Source organism: Notamacropus eugenii, chromosome 2, assembly GCF_028372415.1.
Source record: "Notamacropus eugenii isolate mMacEug1 chromosome 2, mMacEug1.pri_v2, whole genome shotgun sequence".
Classification (NCBI taxonomy): domain Eukaryota; kingdom Metazoa; phylum Chordata; class Mammalia; order Diprotodontia; family Macropodidae; genus Notamacropus; species Notamacropus eugenii.
In genome coordinates this window covers 392895698-392903656 of record NC_092873.1, presented here as the reverse complement: position 1 = coordinate 392903656, position 7959 = coordinate 392895698, and positions in this window count along the sequence as shown.

The window sequence follows — 7959 nt, the reverse complement described above, 5'->3', positions numbered from 1 at the left end:
TCCTAAAAAGTTCTATGAAACACACATATCGATTTTGCTTAATTCCAATTTTTTTCCCACCGCACTTGGAAGGAAAACAATGAACAGTTTATTTCAGCAGGTTGCCATTTGTCCTCTGAGATGACCTGATGTCAGTATTGCATGGGTTTTGCAGTGGTTTTCTAGTGGAGGTGATAGATTTACATGAATTCATCCTCCATTCTGTAAAGTCTTTTATATAGACTTTTCCATGAAGTAATACTCATAAAGCAACATGTAAAGATGTATATTTTGATATAAATTTTCTTGGGTATTTGCATATGATATTGACATTTTGGTGGCACAGTAGATAGAGTGCTGGATTTGGAAGCAGGAAGATCTGAATACAAATACAAATCCTACTTTTACATGCTTATTAGCTGATTATTAGCCACACGACCCTGAAAAAAAAAATAACCTTTCTAAGCCTCAGTTCCCTCATCTCTGAAGTGGGGGTAATATAGCACTTATAGAATTGTTTTGAGGGACTTCTGGGAGCCAAGATGGTGGAGTAAGCAGTAAATCATTCTAATTCTCCTATGTTCACCTCCAAACAACTATAAAATAGTGCCCCAAATAAATCCTGGAACAGAAGAACCAGCAAAATACAGGGTGAAACAATCTTTTAGCCCAAGAAACTTGGAAGTTTGGCAAGAAAGGTCTGTCTCACTTGGGTAAAAGTAGAACATAGTCTAGGACAAGTCATTAGCAAGCCCCAACTCAGCAAACCAGTGGGAGATCCTGAACTCTAGTGTAGCAGAGCTTCATTTGTTTCAGCATAGACAGGAAATGGGCAGGCTCCATCTCTGAGAAGTGCCACATGCTTCAGCATAGCTGTGGGCAAACAGGTAATCTTCAGGGTCTAGACAGTCATGTACTTCAGTGTGAACCCTGGGAAAATGCAGAAACACCCCACTGGCCTCAGCTCACACTAGACACCAGCACTAGCACCATAGCTCAGAATCAGGGAAGCTCCCAGAACCCTATAGCCTCCAACAGTACCAGCCACCCCTACTCCATTCCCTCAGCCTAGAACCAGACACAAGGGTCTCTCGTGGGCCTCAGGGCAACACCAGTGCAGCACCAGGTAAATAGCCAGGGCCTGTAGCCCCAGCATAAGAAGCCTGAGACAGTGTCCCTTCCACCCTGGAAGCAGAGCTCAAATTTAAAAGAAAGGAAAAAGTCCAAAATAAAGATGAGCATAAAACAACAAAAAATAATCTGACCACAGAAGATTATTATGGTGACAGGGAAGACTAAGACACAAACTTAGATGAGGACAATATCAAAACACTTATGGGTAAAATCCCAAAGAAAAATGTGAAGTGGTTTCAAGCTCAGAAAGAACTTGTGAAAGAGCTCAAAAATGAGATTAAATATTATTTTAGAGAGGTAAAAGAAAAATGAGGAAAAGAAATGAGAGTGATGAAAGAGAATTATGAAAAAAGAGCCAACAGTTTGGAAAAGGAAACCAACTGCTTAATAAATAGAACTGGTCAAATGGAAAAGGAGATACAAAAAGCCACTGGAAAAAAAAACCAATTCCTTAATGAGTACAAATGGCTAAATGGAAAAGGAAGTACAAAAACTGAGGAAAACAACTCCTTAATAGTTAGAATTGAACAAGTAGAAGCTAATGACTCTATGAGACATTAGAATTAATCAAAAGGATTCAAAACAATGAAACAAACAAAGAAAATGTAAAATACTATATTGGAAAAATAACTGACCTAGAAAATAGATCCAGGAAAGACAATGCCAGACTACCTGAAAGCCATAATCAAAAGGAAGACCTAGACAATGTCTTTCAAGAAATTATCAAGGAAAACTACCCTGATACCCTGGAACCAGAAGGCAAAATAGGCATTGGAAGAATTCACTGATCACCTCAAGAAGAAGATTCCCAAAAGAGAAACTCCAAGGAACATTATAGCTAAATACCAGAAGTATCAGGTCAAGGAAAAGTACTGCAAGTGACCAAAAAGAAATCATTTATATATCAGGGATCTATAATCAGGATTACATAGGATTTAGCAGCTACAATATTAAAGGACCAGGGTCATGGAACATGATCTGCTGAAAGTCAAAGGAGTTAGAACTACAGTCAAGAATCATCTACCTGGCATATTACTTCAAGGATGAAAAAATGGTCATTCAATGAAATAGAAGGATTTCAACTTTTCATAAAGGGAAGAACAGAATTGGAAAAAAAAAATTGGTCTCCAATATAAAAACCCAAGAGAAGCCTAAAAAGGGAAAAGAATACATAAAAAAATCAATGGAGTTGTTTACATCCCTACATGAGAAGATGATACTTGTAATTCTTGAAATTTGTACCACTATTAATACAACTAAAAAGACTATGCACAGATAAAATTTGATGTAGATATTAGTCACAACTCTGACTAATATGGTAATTTGGTTTTTTTACATGATTGCACATTTATAAGGTATATCAAATTTCTACCATTTTAGGAGTGGAGGGAAGAAAATTTGGAATTCAAAATTTTCTAAAAAGAAATGCTAAAAATTGTGTTGACATGTAATTGGGAAAAATAAATACTATTTTAAAAAAGAATTGTTTTAAGGATGAAATGAGATAATATATAAAAGTGCTTTGCAAAACAAAACATTATGTCAATAGTATCTATCTATCCATCTATCATCATTATCATCATTATTATTTCTTCATTTTTTCTGCACTTCACCCTCTCCCTTTTCTCTTTATTATTACCTCCTCAAGAAGTCAAGCTTTTCACTGATTGCTGCTATCAAAACTCAGGGTGGAGACGAGTCCACAGGCCTAGAGCTTTTTCTAGATTTCCTCTGTCTGCAGCAGCAAGGAAGGAGTGCAGACCTTAATCAAGATAGATTTTACTTTATATGTTAAACTAGCACAGCTGATAAATTTAGGTAATGACAACATCCCTGAAAACTTGGCACAAGAATTTGATCCTATCCTTTTAGTTTGGAAATTCTTGTTCCTCTTGTCATCTTCCTGACCACAGTCCTAGAACTAACCCCATCAGTTGTTTAACTAAGGTAATGACACATGCATGCACGCATGCACACGCACGCATGCGCACACACACACATTCTGAGTAAAGGACAAAATGAGGAAAGAGGAGACTAGAGGGTTCAAGTCTCTTTGGAGACATGCTACTCGGGGAAGGGTGCAGTGTTTCCATAGACCCAGAGAGACAGACACATAGAGACAGAGAGATAGACAGAGACAGAGAGAGAGAAATTGAGACAGAGACACAGATACAGAGAAAGAGATAGATAGAGGGAGAGACAGAGAAACAGAGACAAAGGCAGGCAGCGATAGAGACAGAAAAAGACAGACACAGAGACACACAGAGAGACAGAGACAGAGATCCAGAGACAGATAAAGAGAGATAAAGACAGAGAGATGGAGAAAGAGAGACAGATATAGACACACAAAGACAAAGACAGAGAGAAAGACAGAGAGACACATGGAGAGACAGAGACAGAGGTTCACAGAGTCAAAGACAGCTGAAAGGGTCTGAGAGAACTACCATGGCAGGGAAATTTTGGTGACAGGGTTCTCCTGGGAAGGAAAATTTGTTTTCTAGACCAGATGTGATACCAGGACCTGGGTCAAAATGACATTCCTGTAGCACCTCATCCCCATCCACCATTTATTACCTGGGGACATTTGTTCTAGGAATGGACTCTGCCTTCTCTCTTTTATCTTATGCTGCCCTGTGTTGCCCATTCTTTTGTCCTCTCCTAAGATGTCCTTCTCCTTCATGCCCTCAGAGTCGTAGCCAGAGGAGAATCATAAGGCCACAGCAGCCTATTGGGTTGCTAAAGGGAGAAAGCAAAGCATACATCCAACTATAAAAAAGCCCCTTCACATATCAAGTCCATGTCAAAATCCTGGATGCCCTAACCTAGCTTGCTCCAAGAGTCCTTTAAGTAAAAATGGAATTCTAGACATTACTCCGTAAGGAAATTGGGATAAATGTGCATAATGCTTTATGGACAGTATGTCATTTTCACAAACTATCTCTGAGAGATAAATAACAACCCTTAAATACCAGTACAAGAAGTATACACACACATACACATATACACATGTATATATCTATAATATACATTATGTGTGTGTATGTATAATGTATGCATGCATATATATATAATATGTGTGTATATAAATTATGTATATCTGAAAATGGGATAATTGGTCAATAAGTATTTATTAAGTGCTTATCCACTTGTCAGGCACTACACTAAGTATATAAACACACATATATATGTATACACACATGCTTTTCTATTACATGTTTGTCTTATCCCTTAAAGACAGCTGAAAAACAGAAAAGTCAAAGGAAATGCCCAGTTGGTGCCCAGTGTTACATAATGTTAAGGTCAAGACTAAAGCTACCTCCTCAGTCTCCTAGTATAGGGATCTTTTTACCTTACAAACTTGTTTTTCTACTTAGGATGAACTAAATCAAGTTGTCAGCATGTAAAGATGGTTCTTAGGATACTGATGTTTTATTTCCATCTCTGCTAATCTTTGGCTTTGCGATTAGAAGTAAGTAACTTAAGTACACCTTCATATTTTCACTCATAAAAGCAATATTAGAACTCTGTATAAGCCTACACTGGAGGCTGTCTCTAATCCTGGTAAAGTGATTTCAAGACATCTAATGGAAAGTTGCTATAGAAATGAAATATATTTTTTCTATTTTGTTTTATTATCAACAATAAAATAATCATTTGTTACAAAAATAACAAATTTAAATTCTGGTATAAACAATCATATCTGAATAATATATACTCAGTATCCTGTATATGGCAAGAGAAGTTGGAAATAGAATTAGAGTAATCCTATGAATTGCCATAACTCTTGTCTAAGGCTGAGGAGCTTTTCAATTTTTTAAAAGTCAGGCAGATTCACAGTCTCTTTTCCATGTCTATTTATTCCATGAAGTCTAAAGAGTACTTGATGGATACCATGTTATAATTTTTAGAATTGGCCTCTTAATAGATCTCTACTGGAAACTATTACAAACAAAACATTCTAGGAGTAAATTATTATGCAGTGCCTCCCACTGATTCCATGAATTTCCTTTCCTGTTTAATGTGTAAGAAGAGATGATGCTCCCTCAGCACTGGGCCATTTATCTTTCAAGCTGGGATGGGTATAACTTTATATATAAGATTTAAGAGTCTAAGAGCCAAGTATGATGTAGGATTGGTCAAGAACAAGAAAAAGTTCTTTGCCCAATTCCTTCATAGTATAAATAGCATTGTTCAAGGCAGAACAGAATTGTAAAATTTGGGGGGGATTGTTAAAGTTTTGGCATTTATCTGTCAGATATTTTATAAATATATGTGGAATTAAGGGCAAGTAATTTTTCATATTCATATTCAAAATGAAAACCATTTTGCTATACTCACAATTTGTGTTTTCTTAGCCATAATAATCAGGTCCAGAAATCCTACAAAGCAATGTTACTCAAATGTATGACTTTCTTAAAAAATAGTTTTCAATTATCAATCCCTGATAAAGCTGGCTCTTTGGTTTACAGAGCCTGCTGGTCCTCTCTTTCCCCAAATATCTTGAAGACTGCATGCAAGCAAGATAACGGTTTACAGAGAAGGTAGGACGCTATCATAGTTGTCACTAAACATTTAATGTACCGTCTACTATCAGTATAAAAGAAGTGCTCAGTGGGAAATATTTTTTCATAGAAATTCAAGATTTTGTAACTTTTGGATTATCAGAAACACTCAGTTCTATACATTTTATTATTCAGGAATTCTAACAAAACACTCACACACACACACTCACATTCACACATCAACACAATGTTGATCAAATGTGCCATTTGGTTTCAAAATGCCTTTGTATCAGGAATGGCCCCCATTTTATGCAAAATAAAATAAAATACCCTAAGGTAGAGAGTAATTAATAGGGTAAACAAGGAGAACTGATTAAGCTCATATTTGTGCTCAGTGTTCTGCCATGTATAATAAAAATGGGGTTGAATGGATTCCATTCTTTTCCCCAACTAGTTTAACATGCTAGACAGCTAGCATTAACACAGAGGAGCAAAACAACCTCATGGTTGAGAATAAACACTAACCAAGTACTTCCACATTTACACCAATATGGTGGTCAAAGGGTATTTTGTGTAATATGATAATGTCCATCAGTGCTTTTTGATGGTGGGCTAGGAATTGGGAAGGGAGAAGAAATGGAGAAAGAGTCACAGAACTACACAATAGTAAGCTGCATTGGTTCTTAAAACACATCTATCCTATATGCACACAGCTAGTTGGGATGATCTGAAAGTCTCTGGAAAGTTGATCCTTTGGAAGGACTCTCTCCCATCTTCTACACAAGGTTAAAGGATTTCAGGGTTGAAGGGAATAAGTTTCCTTGAGCAGAGTGTCAGAATTAGTGACCTCCAATCGATAGGACAAATCCTAGATTCAAAGAATTTGAGAGTTGGAAGGGATCTCCGTAGCCATATGGACAATCCATACATGAAAGGACTACATACATACTATGACCTAAGAGGAGCTCAAGAGGATAGCAAATTGGTAGGAGTGGTAAACACCTTAAAAGAGACCCCCAACTTTATTTTCTGTTGCTAGGTCACTAAAGCAGTTCCCAGGGGTGGTGCAAATTGTTACACATTTGTTTTTTCATTCATTATTTCTTTCTTTCAATCATTCATGCATTCAAAAAGCAACTTATTAGTGAATGGGGCAGCTAGGTGGTGCAATGGATGGAGCACTAGTGCAGGAGTCAGGAGGACCTGTGTTCAAATCTCACCTCAGACACTTGACACTCACTAGCTGTGTGACCTTGGGCAAGTCACTTAACTCCAATTGCCTCATCCTGGGTCATCTCTAGTCATTCTGATGAATATCTGGTCTCTCAATTCAAATGGCTCTGGAGGAGAGGTGAGGCTGGTGACCTGCACAGTCTTTCTTCCCTCAAAACAATGTCAAGTGCAAGTCATGTCATTATTTTTCTGATGGCATGGTCTTCTTTGACAATGAAGGATGAACACACATACATACTAGTGAATGATAATCACTTCCTCTTCTACTTAGGTAAAATAATGGTTTTAAGGCAAATGACCAATTGTACTTTGGAATAATCCAATCCTTAAATAATTAATCACTGAAAAAATCAACCTGCTTTTAATATGATGGGGATAATTGACTTAACTCAACCCTGTAAGGCCGGCAAAACTTGAAACTGTAGTTTCAATAGTTAATTTTTCAATATGAGCATTTACAATTGGAAAATTAGCAAATGATAAAAATCAGAGTTTGACTTATTATTTTGTTGATTTCTAGACTTAAGAAAGCAATTGGAAATGTTATTCATTCAGATTAAACTTAAAATACATTTTGGATGGCAAGATCTGGTTATTAAGAAAACTTACCAGTGCACTACTGCTTACAGTCTATTAAAATCCTGAGATCCTTTACATATGAATTGTCTCTTATTTATATTTTCCCATCCTATATTTTTGCAGTTGAGTTTTTGAATCTAAGGGTAATACTATACTTTTTGTGTAAAGTTCATTTGTATCAGCATTAATCTTATTGATTTTGCTTAGGGAGTCAGATCTTTTTGGAAGTTGACATCATGGTGCAATATGTCAGCTCAACTTCCTAGCTTTGGGTCATCTGAAAATTTGAGATAAACATTCAAGTTATGCCTTTATTTGAGTCAATAATAAAAAATATTGAAGAGCACAAGGTCAAAGATAGATCCCTAGGAACTCATTATTTTGGGGGTTTGAACATTCAATGAGTTTCTGGCCCAAACAACTATATTATCATCTAGCCCACTTCTCTATCTTGTCCACAAGGACAGAGCAAAAGACCTTATCAAGTGCCTTGATAATCAGCGATATCTTCATATTGAAAATGAGTGTGATG